General features: G+C 37.5%; 1 long non-coding RNA gene across 5 annotated transcripts in view; it reads left to right on the top strand.

Moving 5' to 3' along the window:
• The window catches only part of LOC134415486 (uncharacterized), a 184,527-nt gene that overhangs the window by 81,001 nt on the left and 90,623 nt on the right, over positions 1 to 12,903 (top strand). The gene's annotated exons all lie outside the window — the stretch shown is intronic.

Below are 12,903 nucleotides of genomic sequence, written 5' to 3'. Positions count from 1 at the left end.
ATGCCCTGCAGAAGTACAAATAGCTAGGGTAAGAGTAATTGTAAACTGCTGAGGGAAAACTGAGTTTGAGACATATGAGTCTCCCTTGGTAGCTGCAATTATATCTACACAATGCTTCTGCTGCGGGCAGAGCCACCTGACACCACTGTTTCTCCAGGGTATAAATTCTTTAATTGCATACATGACTAGAAGTGGGAATTAACCTACATAAGTGTGAGGCTGTTGGAGAATGTAAGAGGAAAACTACTGCACATCACACATTTTTTTTCTCAAAAAACTGGATCCTTTTTCTTCATTAAACCAAGCCGCCACACTCTTTTCATTGGGGACTTCTGAGAATGCTTGGGCTTTATTGCTGTTTTTTCTGTGTTTCCATGTTTGGGTGTTGGGTTTAATTGCTGTTTTTTCTAAGTGTTTCTTTTGCACCGACACCTCTGCAGAGAAGTATTGCCTGCATTTGTGAAAGCTACTTCCCTTGCACAAGTTTAACAAAAATTTTACTATTAGAAAGAAATTAATTACTATTCTAATCACCAGTTTGCTGGTGCCTATCTGATCCCTTCGGAGTCATACATACTTCTAAGATGGGTTCTTTTTCTCTCCTATAAGCCAATCTTCCTTCATAACTTATGCACTCAGACCCTTAATAATTTTGCATGGCCTTTGCTGTGCATTTTCATTATCAGCAATGTCCTTCCTATAATAAGTAGAGTTGATTCAGCTGATACTCATTAGATATGCTGTCTCCTCCAAATACCAAATGTTCCTGCAATATTCTGAGGGATTTCAGTGAATGTGGTGTAGGAAGATGAAAGTGAGGGAGACAGCCATCTAGTCTTCCAAACTTAAGAGTCATTTGGTTTGCAATGACTTTGAATATCAATTTACCTAGCTGTGAATCAGCTGTCATGTTTGGTTGTATACTCTGCTGACTCCATGTATGATCATGTATCATGTCCCTTTCTAACACCTTCCCCTCAACATAATCATACACAGGGAAGAAAATTCTGCATTTGCTTGATACAGTGATGTGAGCTGATGAAGCCCCTTTAGTCCCTGGAAATGGATCCCAGTTCACTGTGTTAGGAGATAAATGGGGCACTCATATCAGCTTCTGCAGATGCTCACTTGTTTCTCTGTACATGGGCTTGAGCTATAACTAAATGACATCTCGATTTGGGCCAAATTTCTTTAGCAGTGAGATCAGCACTAACAATATGAGGCCAAAATATGGCCTCTGTAATTCTAATGGCTTCAAAAGAGCTGTATTGAAAGGTAAATTAATAGGAAATTTGGCTTAAGGACACCAGAAATACACATTATTCCTAATGTAGTCTTATTACTGACCTATTTAACAGAAAAATACACTGATTATATATACAATGTAAATCCCAAGGCCTTTTCTGCTTCTGCCAAACACTGTAGAGAGGGATTTACTGCATTATCCATTATCATGTCCAAGTCTATTCTTGGTTTGTATTGTGCTTCATTTTAGGCTATAGTCTCTGCGGATAGTTTTGATCCTCCCTTCTCTCATTACTTTATGCTTCTCTATGCTGAACTGCATAAGCCAATTATCAGACCATAAACCTCATCTATCCAAAACATTTTGAATGCGTATGCTCTGTGCCTTTGTGGCTGCTGCCCTCCTACTATTTTGTGCCATTGTCAAACAAAGGCATATTTTAAATATTGTCATACACGCCCCCTGGCCCCTTTCAAAGTAATTCTTAATTAGATAATGATTAATTAGATGTTTGTAAAGTACTCTGAAAAAACAAAGTGGTATAGAAGTGCAAAGTATTATTATTAATATGCATCATCAGTGTTATTAATACAGAGCTTTGCTGCGGCAGCCCTGTCACTGCATTCGTCCTCCTGAATTGTCCACTCTTTTCCAGAACAAACGATTTCCTCTTTACAAGGCAGCTTTTAATCCAATTCAGAGCATTTACCCTTTGTAATGTGCTCTCTGACTTACTAAAGAAATCACTCTGTAGTGTCATGTGGCACCAGGAGCAGTTGTGAAATGCAGACGGATTCTGTGACCATCCTTTTCCCATGCATTAACAATCCAGCAATGTGTTCAAAGAATTCAAGCCAAATTGGCACACATGCTTTTCTTTTCAAGAATCCATGTAGTATCACCCTTACTGGGGGTGTTGCACTGTATTGTGAGTACCCCTGTTGTGCAAAAAAAAAATGCAGAGAACAAGACTGCTGACCTCGTCAGATGAAGCTCAGCAGGAATGCAGAAGATTGGCTTGGTTAGTTTCAAATGCTGAATTAAAAGAGAGAAAGGAGGGAAGACACATTTAAAAGGGACAAGGCATTTTTTCCATGATAATGCCCTGTTCCATGCCAAGACATCTACCTGAAAGTTTACAGAGATGCTTGCTTGAATTTTCCAAAAAAATCTTCTAAAAGTCAATAAAATAGTTCTAAGCCCAAAGCCATCTAAAGTGTAAATAGCCTTTTCTGCTGAAAATTATGCTTTCAGTTAACACAATAGATGCAAATACACTCACTTGGCAGTCTCTGCTCATCTACATCTGTTGGAACAGTGTGAGATCTGCTTGCCTGTTGGTCAGAGTCTTGCTCCAATGTACAGGTTCCAGGCAATTAAAAGTTTACACAGACAGACTTGAAAACACTATGGAAAAATTCGCTTTTCTTCAGGAAGCCCCTTCACTGTGCCAACCCAACAACATTGGAAACATATGCCAGCTAGAGTTAATTACTCTAGATTATACTAACATGACATGCAGAAGGAAAGGGAGTCAGAGAGTCCATAGTTCTTACTAGCTGCCAACAAGAAAAGCTGTATTGCCCTAGGTGCTGCAAAGCCTGTATGGACCACACTGGGATATGAGCATTAGAGCCAAGTCGAAAGAAGAAATATTGAAATGGCTAATAAAAGAAATTGAAATTTGGAACTTGTACCAAGGAATCGCCAAAAGTCTACCAGTGGTAGTCAGCAGCAGCCCTACAGAACCGGGGAGTAGAAAACAAGATCTATAGTCAATAACCTTTACCTCTAGGAAAAGATGCTGAATGGGACTGTGCATAGTGCAGTTATAGCTTTGCCTAGCAGGTTAGCCATCTGACTCCTAGTCCACAGTCTAAACTGAGACAAAAATCAATAGCAAAAACCCCTATAGCTACATGATCCAAAGCCAATAAAGCTGGAAACATTTTATGGAATGAAAGTTGTTTTGCTTTTATGTTGCTGACCTTCCCAAGGCTAAATAGGTAATCAGTGATTCTATTGTTTTCTGTTCCTTTTGTTTGTTCTAGTACATGTCAGGCTCTTCACAACTGAGTCTTTGTTCCCTGTATTTAATAGTCATAATAAATATGACTAGATGGCCTTTAAAAAGACATTCTAAAAGACACCCATAGCATTGCAAAAACAGCCTAAAACCTCCTAGAGATCTTATATATACGTATATCAACATGTGATGACCAATAAAAGCTTCTAATACAGATGTTCCAAGAGAATGAAAATCTGTGTTAGTAAAATCAGCACATAAGCCACAGCTCCAAACCATGTGGTCATAGCTTTTACAGCTTGATATCATAACACCTAAGCAGGGAGTCTGAGCTAGGCTGCCGATTTTCTTTTGTGTTTTGTTCTCATTAAAAATTCAAAAGAAAGTAACAATCCTGGACTTTCCCAATGAAGAAAATATGTTTATTACAGACTAACTGGTTGTGAAGTGTTTCAAAAGGATGCACATCTCATACTTTAGGACAGATGAATGACGATGAAGTTAGCTGTGCCTTCAGCTGGTGAAAGCTTTCTGGTCTCTGGTCTACAAACATATCTCCCACACTCATTAAAAAAAGCGCCACAGAAATGTAACACCTCTCTGCTGCTGATTGAAGTAAATGATATTTCTTTCTTGTGGGAGCTCTACAGGAGCAAATATCACAGAAAGAGATGTGCTGAAGTCAGCTGTTGCGTCCAGGATGGTCAAATGGACAGAATTTGACTCTTTGCCTGGGATTTCCACCATAGGAAAAAAAAAGAAGAAAAAAAAAGGAAAAAAAGAAGCTGTGGCCATCTTCAGTAAAAACTGGTTTTCGCTGAACTTCTCTATGACACCAAAAGACAATGGGTAGAAATTGTGCAAGTCCAGGTGTGTGCATCTGTTTGAGTGGTACAGCCTAGTCAAGCGTCATATATCTATATTGGAAACCTAGTTAACAAAATACTCAACTGCTAGGAACATCTGTTTATAAAGAACATTGGTCTTGTAAAATGAAGAGTGAGGATGAAGGTCTTGCTCTGCATTGCCAAGACAGCTGTCGGTGAACTGTGCCTGGAGCAGTGTGAGGGATCACACACATGTAAATTTGCAGTGGGGTCTTTATAAATCAGATTTCTTATATCTCCAGCTTTATTTCTTTCACTTTATAAGTTCTTCTGCTTTTTGTCTACACATGTAAAGTCTCCTACTACTACCTCTTTCTGGCATTTTTTTGCGCTCTGTCCAACCTTTGCTTAACCAATAATTCTGCAGTTTACTTGAACATGCCCAAATTAAAAATCCACATTAATTTGCTTACATAATCAAAGCTTATATGCATATGCCTGGATATGTACCTCTTTTTCTGGGCAAATTTTAAGGTTGGTGGAAATTAATTTCCTCATTTTTTTCAAAAACCAAAGTTTTTCCTTTATTTGAATAAAGGGAATTTCAGGCCATGATTAATTTTATTTTATGTGCATCATATTCAACAGCTGCTATTCAATTATTTCTTTCAGACATTAAAAAAATCCTTCTAAAAACAAGAATACATAAAAAAAAAAAAACCTCTAGGATCACAGCTGGTGGTTTTGACTTAGATAATATAACTGGGTTCATTAGATATGAAGTGTGGTACAGATACAATGCAATGTCTCTTGAAGGAAAAATATTTCCTGCTGCTTTCTTGCACTTTTGGGCTAAGCAGAGTGAAAAAATTTCCTTTAACGGTGACTAAGTTCATGCATATGGATAGATCTTGTGGCAAAGCAATGCACGTCTTGGTTCTCACAGTAAATTGATTGTCAAAACTTTTAAATGGCCATAATATGTAAAATATTTTTACTCAGATGTGATTTTAATGTCTTTAATTTTCTAATTTTTAGTGTTTCTTTAGTGTCTACACTGCATAGTTTCCTCTAGGCTCTGTTTTGAAAGGTACGAGGCCTCTTTCTCCACATTACATAATAGAGATGTTTGTAAAGATATGGATTTAATGAAAAAAACCTCAAATGTAAATGCTTGGCTTAAAAGAAAGTATAAAAACCCAGTTTGTTTGACACTTGTGAACCATTCTGATTGTTATCCAAATAATAAAAAGAAATGCACAATAATGCATGAAATTTGTGCATAAAATAATAATTTTGGTAATGGTTTCAGGAAAAGCAAGCATTTCCCAATATTTTTCCAAGAGACAGTTTTATAATAGATATAATGGAAAAAATATGAGTACATTTAAAATATGTTTAATAAAACACACTATAATTTCCTAACTTTTAGTTAGACATTCTAATATTTACAATATTTCCTTTGTTGAGCTACCAGTGGCTGGGATTTTCCATGGTAATGATTAAACAAGTTTATTATTTCTCATTCTATGTCAAAATCATTTTCACAAACAGGTCTTATTGTATAGATAAGAAGAACATATACTTTTATAGACAACAAGGATACAATCTGACTGCTCTGTCTGAACAGGATAAAAGACTTTCACATAATAGGATTATCTCCATCTCACTTAACTTCATCCATCCAGAAATTAGATGTCTATTGGTGGGTAATTGTGTAGCCTCTCTCTGTTGCCATTGTAGCCAGGGAGGAAGCAGAAGGAACCTGCCGGCAGTTAAAATTTGTTTCGATAAAAGCACTGCTTGAAAATTATTAGTTAAACAGAATAATAGAGATCAGAGTAATTTCTGAGGCATTCAAATAAAATGGCATTAGATTGTGTTGAAGGAGAACACAGTGGTCTCAAGACAAACTGCAGTAGGCATTTCTTGGGGACTGGTTTTTAGATTAATTTTATTTAATATTTCAACTACTCTTGACAGTGAGAAGATGCAGAGATTGTTAAAAATGGGCTGATGACCAAAGAGAGATGTTGCTATACTGAGTAAGATAAAAATATCTCAGAAAGAACTGTCTGATCTTGAGACAATTTGGCCTGATGATAAATGTACAATGCAAATTAAAGTTATAAGTCTACTGGAAATTATATCAAGAATATTTTTTTGAAAATGAGACGCACATCAGCAAGAATTAGGAAAGGAAAGGAAGATCCTGAGAGCAGAAAATTATTATAGAAAAACTGAATGATTATGAATGTGTGATAATTACATTAAAACATTAAATTTCTTCTATGGAATAGAATAACATTAAATTCTATTGATTAGAAAAAACATTTCAAAATATTTCAGAGAAGTATTCCTGATATCAGGAATTATAATAAGGACTCTCTATCTGGAATTTTACTCAGATCTATAGTTGATCAAAATAAAACTTACATCTACACTTAAAAGAAAATTAAACTGAAGCCAAAAGATGCTTAAAAGACAAATAAGTTCTCCTGGGGCCTAGATAAATTTAATCTGGATATTAACAGATAGATTTTAACCGCTAGAGATGTGAAGTTCTGACATAGCCTTCCCACAGGAACAATGAGAAGAAAAATGCAAAATAATTTCATAATGGAATTTATTATGCTTTTAATGAGATTCTATGACATGGTCACCTGAACAAGAAGATGCTTCAAAACTTTAGAGATCTCTTCCACTCCTGTATTTTTATGTCCCTAGACACTTGTTGTAGGCTGAGTTATGTTTTATTAGAAGGGGGAATATTTTAAATGTTGTAGTCTACTTTTCCCATGCAGGAAGATTACATTGGAGATTTCTCTCCTAGGTCTGTTTGACAAACAGACTGAGCTCACTTAAAATGGTTAAAAATAGGTATTTGTCAGATAGGTCACCTGTGACTTCTGTGGAAAGAAGCACTCTAAGGAAAAAAAGTAATTGGGAAGAAACATTTTGGTTTAGAAAAATGACTAGAGAGGTATGAGTGACATAGTAGATGAAGTTGAATTTCTCTTTTTTTCCAGTCAAGTTATATTCAATTTTTTGCATACTTCATATGATTTTTTGAACTAAATTCTAAAAACTTGGAGCTTTAAAGAGGAGAGATTTTCCTCCACCTATAGTCTCCTCTTGGAAGGTGTGGCAGGAAAGTCAAAGGGAGTTAATCCAACTGCTGAAAATTTGGAATTTATTCTCATACAAATCTTGGATAAATTTTGTCTAAAATACAGATAAAAATTAATTGCTTGTAATCATACATAAGAGAGTAAGCCCTTATCCTCAGGTAACATAATTGTTGTGGGTTTTCTACATGTGAAAAGGAAGAGAATGAAAACAGTATTTCTTGCAAATATTTTAATCTATGAGAGTTTCAACTAGCCAGAAGTTCCACAAGGCAATTGCATAAATAAACAATTGCCTTTTAAAATAAGGCTTAAGTAATTCAATTGAGCCATGGGAAATCCAGTCCATGTTTTGTGCTAATGAGGAAATGTCATAAATATTCACATTTTCTTGCCATTAGCTTTATAATTTACTACCTACAGGTATAGAGATAGATGAGGAATCTTACACTTAAACCTTCACTGCAGAATAATGAAGAAGGAAAGAAAGAAAATTAGCTTATCCAGCTACATTTTTAGTGAGCAGCCACTAAGAACAATTGTGCAGGAATGTCATTGATCTTGGGCAGACAGACCAAGAAACTCAGAAATAGAGTGATGTAAAAAGTGGAGCAGTGGAAATACAGAGCAAATGGCTATGCTGGCAGGATATGCTGTTACTGTGAGAGGAACTCTGGGGGTGTCTATTTATTATTTGTATACGATATCATCGGCTCAGAGTTCACAGAAATTAAATTTACCAAGACCAGAAAAATATTCTATTTCTGTGTCGGCACTGCTGAGGCCAGCAACTGAAATAATAATTTTGTCTTGACCCTATGCAGTCTGCAAATGGTTTATGAATGGGAATTATACAGACTCACTGTTTTGCATGATCATTCGCTCCCTTTGTTTGCACACACAAAAAATAGTGATGGACTATCATTACCCAAATTGATAGCAGCTGTGCTTACTAAAAAAAATGTTTTCCTCAAATCTGTTGACATGTCAGTGGTAATAAAAAAAATAAAATATGTCATATGGTACACTGAAACTCCTGAATTACTTGTCACAGACCATTTAAATGTGCGCTGCACTCAATCCAAGAAATCTTCTGTTAAATTAATATATTTATTAGGCCCTTTAGTATAGATTCTACCATCCTCTGGGGAAGTATTTTGAAGTATATTCCTTAAAAATCTAAATATTTAACTTCCTTTCACATTTGCATAATTTAATTGGAAGTTTTCTTTTAGCTTGTTTTTTTCTCTCTCCCAAATTTCAAGTTCTCTACCATTTTGTTTCTTGAAACTAATGTACTGTCATATAAACTCACCAGGGACCAGCCCATGGACTCCCTCTGTAGTATCAGGGGACTGGAAATTTTTTAACAGTGTGCTTTGCAGCAGGAAGCAAATGTGCTCTCCTTGCAGCCAGAACTGACCAGAACCCATGTGAATGAAGGTCCCAGCTGACAACCTTTGCTGAGTAGCTGGGTGTAGGAAGTGCTGCAGACTGTGTCCTGCCAGGCTAATCACAGTCGTGGCTTCAATAGCTGCTATTAGCTCTCTCTCAGAGGCCATCTGCAAAATATCACACCCCCAAAAAAGCACTCAGCAGTGCTTATAGGCATTTGCAGGGTTGCAGGTTTTTTTTTTGTTTTTTTTTTTTGTTTTTTTTTTTTTTTTAATTGTTTTGTTTTGTTTTTTGTTTTTTTTTTTTGTTTTTATTTCAGGTTAATACAAATTTTTTGACCTTATACTTCTGAAGGCTGCATTCATGATGTATTAAATTGGATGCCTATCCTACTTTCTCCACAGGCAGAACCCCAGGTTTCTTGTGAGATAAGACATGGCCAAAGGAAAAAAGCAAATAGAGGAGAAGATTTTTAGGGGTCATGTTGCAACCTTACAGAAAGCATAATATTCCTTGAAGACCAAAAATTGTGCCTTTTCTGAAGAAATAATTAGCCTCTACATAGGAAAAGCCCTGCCTTGTTTGGGTGTCATTTGATGGCATGTCTGATTTGATTGCAGGGTTCCTAGAGACAGCAAGTGCAATTGAGACCTTTTTCCTAATGATGCTACAGACACAGGCAGCAGATGTGTGTCCCTACTCTGTGCAGCTGACAGTCCCAGCTGAGCAGACAAGGAAACCTCAGGGAGATGAAATAACTTACTGTTGTTCAGAACCTGAGCCAGAGTTAATGCTTGTCTTTCAAACCTCAGTGCAGTGATTTGTCTAGTACATCGCCTTACCTCCTGTTCTCACCAAAAAGCAAAATAAAACGTACAAAACCAAGTGTTGTAGATAAGATAGACTTAAACGAAGAGATCAGAGAGAGGCAAAAAGCCATTGGAAACCTAAGTTCAAAACAGGGAGCACGGGGGAAATACAGAAGGTCAGAAGCAGCAACAGAAGGAAAGAGAGAGATATTGTAAGACAGAAAATAGCGTGCTTATTTCCTATCCTGAGAACAAAATACCTGTCTGCTCGTTCTGCCCTCTCAGAGGTTTAAGACTTCAAGTAACAGAAGGCACCATTAAGCCAATTTCACTGGCTACATCATGATGGACTGGCCAAGTCCTCCCTTCACAGGCCTGGAAACTGTGGCTCCCTGCTCTGGGAGCAAAATCAGGAGATGAGGTCACTTGTTACCTGATCTCTATGGCAACAGGAGGCACTTCACTGTCTCATCTGCTCCTTCTGCTTCTCCCATTTTTCCTGGGAACTGAAACTTCTGGCTGTGGATTTATGCTGCTACTGATGCTGGCATTGCTTCCAATGTGTTCTGGTATTGGCTAGGATAGAGTTAATTTTCTTCATAGTAGCTCATACGGAGCTGTATTTTGGATTTGCATGAAAAAATCAGAAGTGACTCCCTTAGAAAGAGTGATATGAAAAATTCAGGAGAATGACATTTTCTTTCACTAAATAATTGACAAAAGAAAGGAGATGGCTTAGAAGGGAAGGGGCTGAAGACAGAAGCTACCTATTTTTGTCAAGACAACGTATAGTGCAAAGATATATGGAGAAAGTATAATTGTCAGTCACTTTCCCATGAAGGATATTTTATGCGGTAATAAATGAGACAAACAGGCACTGAATAGGGCTTTATGGGAAGCAGTTTTGGCTCAGTTGTACCTCTGCCTCTCAGGATGTTTCCCATTAGTCACTCAGCTGATGAATTTGCTCAGCAGTGGTGGCAGTTTCAGGAAAAGAAGAAACAGCTCTCAGAAGATTCAGCAGTTTAGTTTAAATACATTTCCTCTCCCACGCCTGCTCCATGCTGAGCTTGTGTCTCTCTCCCTGCAGCTGTTGTTGCCTGTTTCATGGGTACGTCTCCTTCATGTTAATCACCCCCATGCATCCCTGGAGGCACAGGAGCCAACAAGCACCATCATTTCACAGCTATGTCATGGGAAGATACCAAGGTTTTAGAGCACTCAGAGTTTAATCTGAACCCAGAAAATGCCCAGATTTCTATTCAGGATTCAGAAGTGCTCAGTAATTTCTTGGGATTCAGAAGTGTTGTGTTCAGGTGTGATAACTCCCTTGAAGTTGTGGTTGCACTCTGGTATGCCTGGCATGGTTACCTGGTAAGTGGAGCCACACCTGAGCGAGCTGGTTGAGCGTGAGCCAGCCAGAGACTGCTCATGCTAAGGAAAATAGTGCTGAAAAGCTCAAGATGGCTTTGCCCAGAGCTTGCACCTGAAATCTGCATAGCTGCAGTGCATGGTGCTTCCTCTAAGGCAATCCCAGCGTGAGTACTCCTTTGGCTTGAGCTGACAGCAGTTGGAGAAGCTCTGCTCTGCTTTCTGCAATTTGTAATAGACACTGTTTCCCCCTATTTAAAGTGGAGATAATGTTACTTGCAAAATATGCTGAGATATGTGCTGGGATGTGAATTTGAGGGAATATTCCAATTCCTCTAATGGCTTCCTTTCAAACTCTGAAGCAGGGCCATGTGAATTGTTTTGTCAGCTGAATTGCAGGATTTGTCTATTTTTGTAACTGACAAACCTTAATCCCTCACAATACAATAAATTTTCCCATTTACCCCTGACATGGAATTTGATAAAGTAAGCTATTAAATAATAATTGTTGCAGTCAAGGGCAGTGTATTTGGCCACTCTTAGAGATTTCTGAAATATTAATACATGAAGCTATTGCTGCAGCTGTCTCAAATGTGCCTGCCCTGTTTATGGAATGTACTGGACGCTTTAATTTAACCCATTTTCATTTAGTCAGTGGAAAAAAACCCAACAAAATTGCTTTTTACACCAGGTTGGTTACTTAATTGAGATGGGGAAAATGAGGAAGCAGAGGAAGAGCAAGTGAGTTATACCCTGCAGGATACTGAGAATAAGCACTTTTTGCTTTGAAAAATCATTGATATCTGTCATTGTCTTGAAATTACTGTTACTTGCTAAATTTTGGTCACAAGCTAGTAGTAGGATCTGAAGATGCTGTAGGAATTACAGAGCTGAGGTAAGATGAAGCAATTTCTTCAAAGATAGTGGTTTCCACTGGGACTTGGACAGCTAATGGGATTGAAGAGTTTGCCCTCAGGGCCTTTGGTTGCGACTGAGCACATTAAAATGAGGGAACAGCTCAGTGGCTTATGTAAAATGAGATGGTGGCATGAGTCCAACTATTCAGTTCACAGGTATCTCCATCTACATGCTAATATTGAGGTCTGGGTTTAGTGTGCCATGAAAGAGCAGAGACCACCTCTGATAATGGACTGCAAGACTCCAGCTTTCTAATTCCAGTGGCAGGGACGATCTTATCTTCATACAACTGTCTCTATGCACACAAAAATATTTAAATGTTAATAAAGAAGACAGGAATCTATGAATATCTCCCAGAAAATGATTCCCATCTTGAGATGTAGAGTCACCTTCCCATTATGGTGGTCCAGGGAATCCCAAGTCCTATCATTGCAAGTGAAACAGTTTCAAAAGCTGGAGTGAGACAATAGCCTCTATCCTGGCCTCATAGGTGATGGGAGATGACCACAGAAGCTCCTGAAAACCAGAATTACAAGAACCATCAAAACCATTTTAAATACCTAAGCAGTCAAACTCTACTGTCTTTAAGTGAGGAAATCAGACCTCTATGGGCTAGAGTGAAAAAAAAATATATTATTTCAATTCTGTCTAGAATTCTGTAGGAAGGATAAAATACATATCAATATCAATATATACTTTACAAAGCACCTAATGATAAGGGTCTTCATTAAATTTCTAGAGTTTTCTAGAAGGGCTTGGAAAGCCCTTCTAGAAAACTTTTAATAGGAAGTTTGGAAATGTTAAATCACCTCACTTGTGAAATGTCTTCTTCACTGCACAGATTGGGGAAATATTTTCTGCTGAATCTGCATGCAGAACCATGGACCTCATTCATTTGCTTGGTTAAAATTATGTTGTTGTAGACATGATGATTTAAGGTAATAACTAAATAAAATTTTGTAAGAAAAATAATACTCTTTGTTAGGAGAAACCTTCAAGCATAGTACAAGTTCAGTAGCCACTGTTCTGAACACATAATATTTAGTAGCTATTATGTCTCCTTTTCCTGCTCCACAGGTATGAACTGTTTTTCTCTCAATGGATTTAACTGGTTAATGAAATAAAGTAAAACTCAAAACAGTTCTTCTCTGCCTGTATTTAGCTGGCAGACTAGTGTCTCTGG

The sequence above is a fragment of the Melospiza melodia genome, chromosome 3 (genome assembly GCF_035770615.1).
Source record: "Melospiza melodia melodia isolate bMelMel2 chromosome 3, bMelMel2.pri, whole genome shotgun sequence".
NCBI lineage: Eukaryota > Metazoa > Chordata > Aves > Passeriformes > Passerellidae > Melospiza > Melospiza melodia.
Note: the sequence above shows the minus strand (reverse complement) of the source record. Positions and strands in the feature narration are given on the sequence as shown.